This window comes from Bombina bombina, chromosome 1, assembly GCF_027579735.1.
Source record: "Bombina bombina isolate aBomBom1 chromosome 1, aBomBom1.pri, whole genome shotgun sequence".
Classification (NCBI taxonomy): domain Eukaryota; kingdom Metazoa; phylum Chordata; class Amphibia; order Anura; family Bombinatoridae; genus Bombina; species Bombina bombina.
The window spans coordinates 1,563,648,531-1,563,664,081 of record NC_069499.1 but is presented as its reverse complement, the minus strand read 5'-3'; the positions used below and the strand labels follow the sequence as shown (position 1 = coordinate 1,563,664,081).

General features: G+C 39.9%; 1 protein-coding gene across 1 annotated transcript in view; it reads left to right on the top strand.

Annotated features, from left to right (window-relative positions):
- The window catches only part of SEPTIN9 (septin 9), a 618,133-nt gene that overhangs the window by 183,017 nt on the left and 419,565 nt on the right, over positions 1 to 15,551 (top strand). The window lies entirely within an intron of this gene.

Below are 15,551 nucleotides of genomic sequence, written 5' to 3'. Positions count from 1 at the left end.
AATGTATGAGCCTTAACTGCAGTAGAAGCGACTGGTAGCAGGCTTAGTGATAACTTTGCATAACACTGGAAAGTTGTTTTTTAAAACGTTTACTGGCATGTTATTCGTTTTGTGAGGTACTTTGGTGATAAATCTTTTTGGGCATGATTTTTTTCCATATGGCTAACGTATATTTCTGCATAGAAACCGTTGTAACAGGTCTCCCACTGTTGTAATATGAGTGGGAGGGACCTTTTTTAGCGCCTTGTTGCGCAGTTAAAATTCTTGCACAGTCTTCCTGCTTCTTCCTCCTTGATCCAGGACGTCTCCAGAGGGCGCAGGGGTCTTCAAAATTCATTTTTGAGGGAGGTAATCAGTCACAGCAGACCTGTGACAGTGTGTTTGACTGTGATAAAAGCGTTAAATCTTAAATTGATTATCCGTTTTTGGGTATTGAGGGGTTAATCATCCGTTTGCTAGTGGGTGCAATCCTCTGCTAAATTCATACATTTACTGTTAAAATTGTTGGCTATAACTGAATTAGTTCATTGTTATTTCAACTGTGACAGTTTTTTTGTGTTTTTAAAAGCGCTGCAGCGTTTTTTCTATTGCTTGTAAATTTATTGAAAGATTTTTTCCAAGCTTGCTAGCCTTCATTGCTAGTCTGTTTAAACATTTCTAATACAGATGAATCTGCTTGTTCATTATGTTTAAAAGCCAATGTGGAGCCCAATAGAAATATGTGTACCAATTGTATTGATGTTATTTTAAATAAAAGTCAGTCTTTACCGGTACAGAAATTATCACCAGACAACAAGGGGGAAGTTATGCCGCCTAACTCTCCTCACGTGTCAGTACCTTCGCCTCCCGCTCAGGAGGTGCGTGAGATTGTGGCTCCAAGTACATCAAGGCCCTTACAAATCACTTTGCATGATATGGCTAATGTTATGAAAGAAGTATTATCTAATTTGCCTGAGTTAAGAGGCAAGCGCGATAGCTCTGGGTTTAGAACAGAGCGCGCCGATGACACGAGAGCCATGTCCGATACTGCGTCACAATTTGCAGAACATGAGGACGGAGAGCTTCATTCTGTGGGTGACGGATCTGATCCGGGGAGACCGGATTCAGAAATTTCAAATTTTAAATTTAAGCTTGAGAACCTCCGTGTATTGCTAGGGGAGGTGTTAGCGGCTCTGAACGATTGCGACACGGTTGCAATCCCAGAGAAATTATGTAGGCTGGATAAATACTATGCGGTACCGGTGTGTACTGACGTTTTTCCTATACCTAAAAGGCTTACAGAGATTATTAGCAAGGAGTGGGATAGACCCGGTGTGCCCTTTTCCCCTCCTCCGATATTTAGAAAAATGTTCCCAATAGACGCCACCACACGAGACTTATGGCAGACGGTCCCTAAGGTGGAGGGAGCAGTTTCTACTTTAGCCAAGCGTACCACTATCCCGGTGGAGGATAGTTGTGCTTTCTCAGATCCAATGGATAAAAAATTAGAAGGTTACCTTAAGAAAATGTTTGTTCAACAAGGTTTTATATTACAGCTCCTTGCATGCATTGCGCCCGTCACTGCTGCAGCGGCATTCTGGTTTGAGTCTCTGGAAGAGGCTATTCGCACAGCACCATTGGATGAGATTATGCACAAGCTTAAAGCCCTTAAGCTAGCTAATGCATTTGTTTCGGATGCCGTTGTGCATTTAACCAAATTAACGGCTAAGAACTCCGGATTCGCCATCCAGGCGCGCAGAGCGCTATGGCTTAAATCCTGGTCAGCAGATGTAACTTCTAAATCTAAATTGCTTAATATTCCTTTCAAAGGGCAAACCTTATTCGGGCCCGGCTTGAAAGAAATTATTGCTGACATTACTGGAGGTAAGGGTCACACCCTTCCTCAGGACAGGGCCAAATCAAAGGCCAAACAGTCTAATTTTCGTGCCTTTCGTAATTTCAAGGCAGGAGCAGCATCAACTTCCTCCGCTCCAAAACAGGAAGGGACTGCTACTCGTTACAGACAGGGTTGGAAAGGCAACCAGTCCTGGAACAAGGGCAAGCAGGCCAGAAAACCTACTTCTGCCCCTAAGACAGCATGAAGAAAGGGCCCCCTTTCCGGAAACGGATCTAGTGGGGGGCAGACTTTCTCTCTTCGCCCAGGCCTGGGCAAGAGATGTCCAGGATCCCTGGGCGTTGGAGATCATATCTCAGGGATACCTTCTGGACTTCAAAACTTCTCCTCCACAAGGGAGATTTCATCTGTCAAGGTTATCAACAAACCTAATAAAGAAAGAGGCATTTCTACGATGTGTACAAGACCTCTTAGTAATGGGAGTGATCCACCCGGTTCCGCGGACGGAACAAAGGGCAAGGTTTTTACTCAAATCTGTTTGTGGTTCCCAAAAAAGAGGGAACCTTCAGGCCAATCTTGGACCTGAAGATCTTAAACAAATTCCTAAGAGTTCCATCGTTCAAAATGGAAACTATTCGAACCATCCTACCCATGATCCAGGAGGGTCAGTATATGACCACAGTGGACTTGAAGGATGCCTACCTTCACATACCGATTCACAAGGATCATTATCGGTACCTAAGGTTTGCCTTTCTAGACAGGCATTACCAGTTTGTAGCTCTTCCCTTCGGGTTGGCTAAGCCCCGAGAATTTTTACAAAGGTTCTGGGCTCGCTTCTGGCGTTACTAAGACCGCGAGGCATAGCGGTGGCTCCGTACCTAGACGACATCCTGATACAAGCGTCAACTTTTCAAAATGCAAAGTCTCATACAGAGATAGTTCTAGCATTTCTGAGGTCGCATGGGTGGAAAGTGAACATGGAAAAGAGTTCTCTGTTCCCACTCACAAGGGTTCCCTTTCTAGGGACTCTTATAGATTCTGTAGAGATGAAGATTTACCTGACGGAGTCCAGGTTATCAAAAATCCTAAATGCTTGCCGTGTCCTTCATTCCATTCCAAGCCCATCAGTAGCTCAGTGCATGGAAGTAATCGGCTTAATGGTCGCGGCAATGGACATAGTGCCATTTGCGCGCCTACATCTCAGACCGCTGCAACTATGCATGCTAAGTCAGTGGAATGGGGATTACTCAGATCTGTCCCCTTTACTAAGTCTGGACCAGGAGACCAGAGATTCTCTTCTCTGGTGGTTGTCGCGGGTTCATCTGTCCAAAGGAATGACTTTCCGCAGACCAGATTGGACGATTGTAACAACAGATGCCAGCCTACTAGGCTGGGGTGCAGTCTGGAAATCCCTGAAGGCTCAGGGATCGTGGACTCAGAAGGAGAAACTCCTCCCAATAAACATTCTGGAATTAAGAGCAATATTCAATGCTCTTCTAGCTTGGCCTCAGTTAGCAACACTAAGGTTCATCAGATTTCAGTCGGACAACATCACGACTGTGGCTTACATCAATCATCAAGGGGGAACCAGGAGTTCCCTAGCGATGTTGGAAGTCTCGAAGATAATTCGCTGGGCAGAGTCGCACTCTTGTCACCTGTCAGCGATCTACATCCCAGGCGTGGAGAACTGGGAGGCGGACTTTCTAAGTAGCCAGACCTTTCATCCGGGGGAGTGGGAACTTCTCCCGGAGGTGTTTGCTCAACTGATTCTTCGTTGGGGCGAACCGGAGCTGGATCTCATGGCATCTCGCCAGAACTCCAAGCTTCCTTGTTACGGATCCAGGTCCAGGGACCCGGGAGCGGTGCTGGTAGATGCACTAGCAGCCCCTTGGGTTTTCAACATGGCTTATGTGTTTCCACCATTTCCGTTGCTACCTCGACTGATTGCCAGGATCAAACAGGAGAGAGCATCAGTGATTCTGATAGCGCCTGCGTGGCCACGCAGGACCTGGTATGCAGACCTAGTGGACATGTCGTCCTGTCCACCATGGTCTCTGCCTCTGAGGCAGGACCTTCTAATTCAGGGTCCTTTCAACCATCCAAGCCTAATTTCTCTGAGGCTGACTGCATGGAGATTGAACGCTTGATTCTATCAAAGCGTGGTTTTTCGGAGTCGGTTATTGATACGTTAATACAGGCTCGGAAACCTGTTACCAGAAAAATTTACCATAAGATATGGCGTAAATATTTATATTGGTGTGAATCCAAGAGTTACTCATGGAGTAAGGTTAGGATTCCTATGATATTGGCTTTTCTACAAGAAGGTTTAGAAAAGGGTTTATCCGCTAGTTCGTTAAAGGGACAGATTTCTGCTCTGTCTATTCTTTTACACAAACGTCTGGCAGAGAATCCAGACGTCCAGGCTTTTTGTCAGGCTTTGGCTAGGATTAAGCCTGTGTTTAAAACTGTTGCTCCTCCGTGGAGCTTAAACTTGGTTCTTAAAGTTCTTCAGGGTGTTCCGTTTGAACCCCTTCATTCCATTGATATTAAACTTTTATCTTGGAAAGTTCTGTTTTTGATGGCTATTTCCTCGGCTCGAAGAGTCTCTGAGTTATCTGCCTTACATTGCGATTCTCCTTATCTGATTTTTCATTCGGACAAGGTAGTTCTGCGTACTAAATCTGGGTTTTTACCTAAGGTTGTTTCTAACAGGAATATCAATCAAGAGATTGTTGTTCCTTCATTGTTTCCTAATCCTTCTTCAAAGAAGGAACGTCTTTTGCATAATCTGGACGTAGTCCATGCCCTGAAGTTCTACTTACAGGCAACTAAAGATTTTGGGCAAACTTCTTCTCTGTTTGTCATTTATTCTGTCAGAGGAGAGGTCAAAAGGCTTCGGCCACCTCTCTCTCTTTTTGGCTTCGTAGCATAATACGTTTACCCTATGAGACTGCTGGACAGCAGCCTCCTGAAAGAATTACAGCTCATTCCACTAGCGCTGTGGCTTCCACCTGGGCCTTTAAGAATGAGGCCTCTGTTGAACAGATTTGCAAGGCTGCAACTTGGTCTTCACTTCATACCTTTTAAAAATGTTACAAATTTGACACTTTTGCTTCTTCGGAGGCTGGTTTTGGGAGAAAGGTTCTACAGGCAGTGGTTCATTCTGTTTAATGTTCCTGCCTTGTCCCTCCCATCATCCGTGTACTTTAGTTTTGGTATTGGTATCCCATAAGTAATGGATGACCCGTGGACTGAACACACTTAACAAGAGAAAACATAATTTATGCTTACCTGATAAATTTATTTCTCTTGTAGTGTGTTCAGTCCACGGCCCGCCCTGTCTTTTTTGAGGCAGTTCTAAATTTTAATTAAAACTTCAGTCACCACTGCACCCTATAGTTTTTCCTTTCTCGTCTTGTTTCGGTCGAATGACTGGATATGACATGTGAGGGGAGGAGCTATATAGCAGCTCTGCTTGGGTGATCCTCTTGCAACTTTCTGTTGGGGAGGAGAATATATCCCATAAGTAATGGATGACCCGTGGACTGAACACACTACAAGAGAAATACATTTATCAGGCAAGCATAAATTATGTTTTTTAACTCGCCAATGTTTATGCTAGAATTAGCTTTCTACTAATGATACAGTTATTCACTGAATCTGAGGGGGCTCTTCATAAAATAAAACATAGTAAAATATGGTTTTACAGGGTGATTTAGGAGATAAATTGCACTCAAGAGTCATTTTACTGAGAACCAACTCCCATATGTCTTCTTGGCTATATGGTGCCTGGTATTTGTCAAGTTGCCTGTTGTTAATGTGACAGAAGAACCGATTTTTAGAAATATAGGAGATTGAGGAAATAACCGCTACAGCTTATTTTATTGGTTCACATCACCCAGTCATATTACTCCGCCTACTGCTCCATATAGCTCCTTATATAGCACCATATAACCCTCTATATAACTTCACCTATTGCTCCTCATATAGCACCATATAACACTCCCTATAACTCCTCCTATTGCTCTATATAAACCTTATAACTACTCCTATAGCTCCATATGACCCTCCTCATAACGCTTCCTACTGCTCTATATAACCCTCCTTAAAACTCCTATTGCTCTATATAACCCTTCTTAAAACTGCTCCTATTGCTCCATATAACCCTCCCTAGAACTCCTCATATTGCTCCATATAACCCTCCCTAGAACTCCTCCTATTGCTCCATATAACCCCCCCTAGAACTCCTAATATTGCTCCATATAACCCTCCCTAGAACTCCTCCTATTGCACCATATAACCCACTCTATAACTTCTCATATTGCTCCATATTACCTTCCCAGTGTTCTCCAGAGAAAAGTTTGCCTGCCAGGTGGCATTATGAAGTAGCCGGGCAGGGGTAGTATAATATTTTCTAATATTATATAATTTTGTGCTATCCAAAGCACAACTTAATTGCATAATTTAACATAACTATATTTAATGATAATTTGTGCAATAAAAATTGAGGATTTTTAGTATAAGCTAATTCTAGCTTAAAAGGACATAATACTCATATGCTAAATCACTTGAAACTGATGCAATATAACTGTAAAAAGCTGACAGGAAAATATCACCTGAGCATCTCTATGTAAAAAAGGAAGATATTTTACCTCACAATCTCCTCAGCTCAGCAGAGTAAGTTTTGTGTAAAAAGTTATACTCAGCTGTTGCCCAGCTGCAGGCAAAAAAAAATAAAATGAAGAAATGAACAGCAGCCAATCAGCATTAGCAGTGCTGAGGTCATGAACTCTTTTACTGTGATCTCATGAGATTTGACTTAACTCTCATGAGATTTCATAGTAATCTTCCTTTAAACTGAATAGGGAATTAACATGAGAGTGCTCCTTATAACTCCTCTTACTGCCCTATATAACCCTCCTTATAACTCCTCTTACTGCTCTATATAACCCTCCTTATAATTCCTCTTACTGCTCTATATAACCCTCCTTATAACTCCTCTTACTGCTCTATATAACCCTCCTTATAATTCCTCTTACTGCTCTATATAACCCTCCTTATAACTCCTCTTACTGCTCTATATAACCCTCCTTATAACTCCTCTTACTGCTCTATATAACCCTCCTTATAACTCCTCTTACTGCTCTATATAACCCTCCTTATAACTCCTCTTACTGCTCTATGTAACCCTCCTTATAACTCCTCTTACTGCTCTATATAACCCTCCTTATAATTCCTCTTACTGCTCTATATAACCCTCCTTATAACTCCTGTTACTGCTCTATATAACCCTCCTTATAACTCCTCTTACTGCTCTATATAACCCTCCTTATAACTCATCTTACTGCTCTATATAACCCTTCTTATAACTCCTCTTACTGCTCTATATAACCCTCCTTATAACTCATCTTACTGCTCTATATAACCCTCCTTATAACTCCTGTTACTGCTCTATATAACCCTCCTTATAACTCATCTTACTGCTCTTTATAACCCTCCTTATAACTCATCTTACTGCTCTATATAACCCTCCTTATAACTCTTCTTACTGCCCTATATAACCCTCCTTATAACTCCTCTTACTGCTCTATATAACCCTCCTTATAACTCCTCTTACAGCTCTATATAACCCTCCTTATAACTCCTCTTACAGCTCTATATAACCCTCATTATAACTCCTCTTACTGCTCTATATAACCCTCCTTATAACTCCTCTTACAGCTCTATATAACCCTCCTTATAACTCCTCTTACTGCTCTATATAACCCTCCTTATAACTCCTCTTACAGCTCTATAGAACCCTCCTTATAACTGCCTTACTGCCCTATATAACCCTCCTTATAACTCCTTTTACTGCTCTATGTAACCCTCCATATAACTCCTCTTACTTCTCTATATAACCCTCCTTATAACTCCTCTTACTGCTCTATATAACCCTCCTTATAACTCCTGTTACTGTTCTATTTAACCCTCTTATAACTCCTCTTACTGCTCTATATAACCCTCCTTATAACTCCTGTTACTGCTCTATATAACCCTCCTTATAACTCCTCTTACTGCTCTATATAACCCTCCTTATAACTCCTGTTACTGCCCTATATAACCCTCCTTATAACTCCTCTTACTGCTCTATATAACCCTCCTTATAACTCCTGTTACTGCTCTATATAACCCTCCTTATAACTCCTCTTACTGCTCTATATAACCCTCCTTTTAACTCCTGTTACTGCCCTATATAACCCTCCTTATAACTCATCTTACTGCTCTATATAACCCTCCTTATAACTCCTGTTACTGCCCTATATAACCCTCCTTATGACTCCTCTTATTGCTTCAAATTTTGTCTTTATTTAACTCTCCCAATAACTCCTACTTTTTAAAAAAAAAAAAAAATTTTATTGAGGTTCTGCGTAACAAACATAGATCGCCTTTTGATAACAGAAAAAGATACAAATAAAATTGAGCAAAATATTTCGGCAGTTATAAAATACACAATAGGTAGGCTAATGGAACCTCGATTTTGCAATAAAATAGCATACATGACTGACCAGTTGAGAACACACTTTTAGGCAAAATGGTCTATGGGTATAAAAGATAACTGATGGTCAGATGGATAGCTCTTGATGAGCTTCAGAAAGAAAAGGAAAGAGTATTACAAAATACTTGCAGATGAAATTAAACCTACCTTAGAAAAATTGTTTAATAGTTATTATAGGAATGGGAATATACCTTCAAAATACTTTGCGGCTGCGAACATTTCCCTGATTCTTTAAAAGGGGAAAGATGCAGAGGATCCAGGGTCCTATAGACCAATTTCCGTTCTTAATACGGACTATAAAATACTATCCTCTATTTTAGCATCTAGATTAATGTTATGTCTTGATGAAGTGATACATTCGGATCCATCAGGGTTTATGGCCTCTAGAAATGTTTCCAAAAATACACGGAAAGTGACAACCTTATTGGACTATATATGGAATATTCGCCAAAATCCAGGTAGATATTTTGAATATGATTGCGCACTTTTAACCCTTGATGCTGTCAAAGCATTTGATTCCATAGAATGGGAATATCTATTTCAGACCCTCGAAAAGTTTGGGTTTAAAAATGATTTTGCTCGGTTCGTTTGTAATATCTATAAGTGTCCAATATCTTATCTCCTAATCAACAATAATCTCACTTCAGGGATAAGACTGAAAAAAGGTACTAGACAAGGGTGTCCCTTGTCTCCCCTTCTGTTCAACCTAGCATTAGAACCTCTTGCCATAAGGTTACGGGATGTTTTAGAAGGTATTTCTATCGGTCAGACTGTCCTTAAAACTTTATTATATGCAGATGATATACTGATCTTCCTTTATAATACATCCAGAGCTATTCCGAGTGTGATAGACTGCCTGAATTTTTTTAGTTCATTCTCTGGTTATAAAGTGAATTATAATAAAAGTGAATTGATGTGGTTATATAAAACAAGTAATGTAGCAGACAATCTGGAATTCAAAGAGGTAGATGCTCTTAGATATTTAGGAATATATCTTCATAGAAACCCTGAAAGATGGTATGGCTTGAATTTCTTCCCGCTATTTCAGAAAATAGATGGCGACCTGAAACTCTGGGCTGCTTTTCCATTATCGTTGACTGCGAGAGTGAATCTTATAAAAGACAATAATCTTTCCTCTGCTTCTTTTTCTTTTACAGAATCTGCCCCTGATTCTATATAAAGCCGATATACAGAAATTAAATTCTAGCTTCTCACAATTTATTTGGCATAACAAGAAAAAATCACGAATCGCATAGAAAAACTGATGCAACCCTGTGAAGCAGCCGGGTTAGCCTTGCCTAATATAACGTTTTATAATCTTGCAGCTCTCTGTAAAATTGCGCTTGATTGGCTCATAGAAACATGTTGGTTTTCAACATTAGAACTGGAGAATACTCTAGTCTCTCCCTTTTCTCTCAAAGCGTTATTACATACTCAACCAAAAGAAATACCGCATAATGTTAAAAGTTTAATATCAGTAAATAACGTAGTTCTCGCTTGGCAAAAAATATGTTCCCTTATTGGTCTAGATTACTCCTTTTCGGATTATTTACCTTTAATAGGCAACCCCGAATTTCCTCCTGGAAACAACCAGCAGGTATTTAGAGAATGGTCCAATAAAGATCTTAAGTCAGTATCGCAATTTTTATCGGAAGAGCGACAAATAATCTCTTTTGATATTTTGAAAGCTCGATTTGATCTATCAAGTAATAATTTATATCCCTATCTACAAGTGCATCATCTTATATCATCTAGGGGGTGGAATGGCGGTGAGATAGTCGCATGGTCGGAGTTAAGATCAATTATGGTCATTGCTCACATCAAGCCCCCTTCTATCTCATTATTATATAGTATTATGCTCGCTAAACAAAGTGAATCTCTAATGCAAAAATTATGTGTAAAATGGATAACTATCCGCTAGATTTGGAGTTTTGTCGGTAACGACCCGAAAAACTAACGCCGGCTTTTTTTCTGGCCGCACCATAAAAATAACTCTGGTATTGAGAGTCCACAGAATGGCTGCGTTAGGCTCCAAAAAAGGAGCGTAGAGCATATTTAACGCAGCTTCAACTCTCGATACCAGAGTTGCTTACGCAAGCGGCCAGCCTCAAAAACGTGCTCGTGCACGATTCCCCCATAGAAAACAATGGGGCTGTTTGAGCTGAAAAAAAAACAAACACCTGCAAAAAAGCTGCGTTCAGCTCCTAACGCAGCCCCATTGTTTGCTATGCGGTAACCCTTCCTACGTCTGCACTTAACACTCTAACATGTACCCCGAGTCTAAACACCCCTAACCTTACACTTATTAACCCCTAATCTGCCGCCCCCGCTATCGCTGACCCCTGCATATTATTATTAACCCCTAACCTGCCGCTACGTAAACCGCCGCTACTTACATTATCCCTATGTACCCCTAATCTGCTTCCCTAACATCGCTGACCCCTATATTATATTTATTAACCCCTAATCTGCCCCCCACAACGTCGCCTCCACCTGCCTACACTTATTAACCCCTAATCTGCCGAGCGGACCTGAGCGCTACTATAATAAAGTTATTAACCCCTAATCCGCCTCACTAACCCTATAATAAATAGTATTAACCCCTAATCTGCCCTTCCTAACATCGCCGACACCTAACTTCAATTATTAACCCCTAATCTGCCGACTGGAGCTCACCGCTACTCTAATAAATGTATTAACCCCTAAAGCTAAGTCTAACCCTAACACTAACACCCCCCTAAGTTAAATATAATTTACATCTAACGAAATTAATTAACTCTTATTAAATAAATTATTCCTATTTAAAGATAAATACTTACCTGTAAAATAAATCCTAATATAGCTACAATATAAATTTTAATTATATTATAGCTATTTTAGGATTTATATTTATTTTACAGGTAACTTTGTATTTATTTTAACCAGGTACAATAGCTATTAAATAGTTAAGAACTATTTAATAGCTAAAATAGTTAAAATAATTACAAAATTACCTGTAAAATAAATACTAACCTAAGTTACAATTAAACCTTACACTACACTATCAATAAATTAATTAAATAAACTACCTACAATTACCTACAATTAACCTAACACTACACTATCAATAAATTAATTAAATACAATTCCTACAAATAAATACAATTAAATAAACTAGCTAAAGTACAAAAAATAAAAAAGAACTAAGTTACAAAAAATAAAAAAATATTTACAAACGTAAGAAAAATATTACAACAATTTTAAACTAATTACACCTACTCTAAGCCCCCTAATAAAATAACAAAGCCCCCCAAAATAAAAAAATGCCCTACCCTATTCTAAATTACTAAAGTTCAAAGCTCTTTAACCTTACCAGCCCTGAACAGGGCCCTTTGCGGGGCATGCCCCAAGAAGTTCAGCTCTTTTGCCTGTAAAAAAAAACATACAATACCCCCCCCCAACATTACAACCCACCACCCACATACCCCTAATCTAACCCAAACCCCCCTTAAATAAACCTAACACTAAGCCCCTGAAGATCTTCCTACCTTATCTTCACCCTGCCAGGTTCACCGATCCGTCCTGAAGAGCTCCTCCGATGTCCTGATCCAAGCCCAAGCGGGGGGCTGAAGAGGTCCATGATCCGGCTGAAGTCTTCATCCAAGCGGGAGCTGAAGAGGTCCATGATCCGGATGAAGTCTTCATCCAAACGGGAGCTGAAGAGGTCCATGATCCGGATGAAGTCTTCTATCAACTGCATCTTCAATCTTCTTTCTTCTGGATCCATCTTGCAGACCTCCGACGCGGAACATCCTCTTCTCCCGACGCCTACTAGCCGAATGACGGTTCCTTTAAGGGACGTCATCCAAGATGGCATCCCTCGAATTCCGATTGGCTGATAGGATTCTATCAGCCAATCGGAATTAAGGTAGGAATATTCTTATTGGCTGATGGAATCAGCCAATCAGAATCAAGTTCAATCCGATTGGCTGATCCATCAGCCAATCAGAATATTCCTACCTTAATTCCGATTGGCTGATAGAATCCTATCAGCCAATCGGAATTCGAGGGATGCCATCTTGGATGACGTCCCTTAAAGAAACCGTCATTCGGCTAGTAGGCGTCGGGAGAAGAGGATGTTCCGCGTCGGAGGTCTGCAAGATGGATCCGGAAGAAAGAAGATTGAAGATGCAGTTGATAGAAGACTTCATCCGGATCATGGACCTCTTCAGCTCCCGCTTGGATGAAGACTTCATCCGGATCATGGACCTCTTCAGCTCCCGCTTGGATGAAGACTTCAGCCGGATCATGGACCTCTTCAGCCCCCCTGCTTGGGCTTGGATCAGGACATCGGAGGAGCTCTTCAGGACGGATCGGTGAACCTGGCAGGGTGAAGATAAGGTAGGAAGATCTTCAGAGGCTTAGTGTTAGGTTTATTTAATGGGGGTTTGGGTTAGATTAGGGGTATGTGGGTGGTGGGTTGTAATGTTGGGGGGGTATTGTATGTTTTTTTTTACAGGCAAAAGAGCTGAACTTCTTGGGGCATGCCCCGCAAAGGGCCCTGTTCAGGGCTGGTAAGGTTAAAGAGCTTTGAACTTTAGTAATTTAGAATAGGGTAGGGCATTTTTTTTTATTTTGGGGGGCTTTGTTATTTTATTAGGGGGCTTAGAGTAGGTGTAATTAGTTTAAAATTGTTGTAATATTTTTCTTATGTTTGTAAATATTTTTTTATTTTTTGTAACTTAGTTCTTTTTTATTTTTTGTACTTTAGCTAGTTTATTTAATTGTATTTATTTGTAGGAATTGTATTTAATTAATTTATTGATAGTGTAGTGTTAGGTTAATTGTAGGTAATTGTAGGTAGTTTATTTAATTAATTTATTGATAGTGTAGTGTTAGGTTTAATTGTAACTTAGGTTAGTATTTATTTTACAGGTAATTTTGTAATTATTTTAACTATTTTAGCTATTAAATAGTTCTTAACTATTTAATAGCTATTGTACCTGGTTAAAATAAATACAAAGTTACCTGTAAAATAAATATAAATCCTAAAATAGCTATAATATAATTATAATTTATATTGTAGCTATATTAGGATTTATTTTACAGGTAAGTATTTATCTTTAAATAGGAATAATTTATTTAATAAGAGTTAATTAATTTCGTTAGATGTAAATTATATTTAATTTAGGGGGGTCTTAGTGTTAGGGTTAGACTTAGCTTTAGGGGTTAATACATTTATTAGAGTAGCGGTGAGCTCCAGTCGGCAGATTAGGGGTTAATAATTGAAGTTAGGTGTCGGCGATGTTAGGGAGGGCAGATTAGGGGTTAATACTATTTATTATAGGGTTAGTGAGGCGGATTAGGGGTTAATAACTTTATTATAGTAGCGCTCAGGTCCGCTCGGCAGATTAGGGGTTAATAAGTGTAGGCAGGTGGATGCGACGTTGAGGGGGGCAGATTAGGGGTTAATAAATATAATATAGGGGTCGGCGGTGTTAGGGGCAGCAGATTAGGGGTACATAAGGATAACGTAGGTGGCGGCGCTTTGCAGTCGGCAGATTAGGGGTTAATAAGTGTAGGCAGATGGAGGCGACGTTGAGGGGGGCAGATTAGGGGTTAATAAATATAATACAGGGGTCGGCGGTGTTAGGGGGAGCAGATTAGGGGTACATAAGGATAACGTAGGTGGTGGTTGGCAGATTAGGGGTTAAAAAAATTTATTCGAGTGTCGGCGATGTGGGGGGACCTCGGTTTAGGGGTACATAGGTAGTTTATGGGTGTTAGTGTACTTTAGAGTACAGTAGTTAAGAGCTTTATAAACCGGCGTTAGCCCAGAAAGCTCTTAACTACTGACTTTTTTCCTGCGGCTGGAGTTTTGTCGTTAGATTTCTAACGCTCACTTCAGAAACGACTCTAAATACCGGAGTTAGAAAAATCCCATTGAAAAGATAGGATACGCAATTGACGTAAGGGGATCTGCGGTATGGAAAAGTCGCGGCTGAAAAGTGAGCGTTAGACCCTATTTTGAGTGACTCCAAATACCGGCGGTAGCCTAAAACCAGCGTTAGGAGCCTCTAACGCTGGTTTTCACGGCTAACGCCAAACTCCAAATCTAGGTCTTAGATTCCAAATATAGATCATGAAATATTAAAAGATAGCTGTAAAACACTAAACAAGTGTCGTATCCCAACTAGCTGGAGAGAAGGTCATATGAAATTACTAAATATTTATTATTGTACACCACAGAAAATGGCTAAAATGTATTCGGGTCAAGATTTCTTCTGCCCGCGAAGTGTCTTTATGAATGCAGATATCTTACATATGTTTTGGCATTGCCCTAGGATTCAACAATTTTGGAAGAAAGTGATTTTTTGAATTAATAGATTGTATTCAACAAACATACAGTTTAAAGTTGAGGATATTTTTCTGTTAGTCCGGTCTAGCCAAAGGACAGTTCCAGCAAGTAGAATTATAAATACAATCATTTTACTTGTTAGACAACTTATACTAAGTAATTGGAAAGCCAAAAAGTTGCCTGGTTTCTCATTTTTTATTAAAGAAATCCAGTCGCAAATTATATTTGAATCTTTCCATCTTTGGGATGCAAGCGAAAAAGAATGTAAATTTTTTTTATTGGGTTGGTTACCTATAATCAAAATATATCCAGAGGATGTGCAAAAGATAATTCTACACCCATTTTTAAGTACCGGTTGTTTTTTTGATTTGGTATTATTAGGAGATTTTCCGACAGATTGGGTTTCAAGTTATAGGTAGAACAACTTAACAGGCTGGAGAAGTCAGATGAGGAAATAGATGTGATAGACAATCGATATAGTAGATGATTCCCATTTGAAGGAAGAGAGACAGACTAAATTTGAAATCTCAGATGGGCATTATAAATAGGAGAGGAGGAGGAAGGGAGGGAGGGGGGAAGGGGGAGGGAGGTGGAAGGAAGAGAGAAAGAGAAATTATTTATTTATTTATTTTTTATTTTTTTCCCTTACTTTCTTTGTGTGATTGCGTTTTTGTTTCTTAGTTCATGATAAAACGAGCTGCCAGAGTCAAAAGAATTGATTGTTTCATTATAATTTTTCTATTCCTTTTTTTTTTTTTTTTTCTTATGATATCTCCACGCAGAAAGAACAAAAAAAAAGCTTTATTTTGGTTATATTACTTGATATCTATGTATATTGTGAA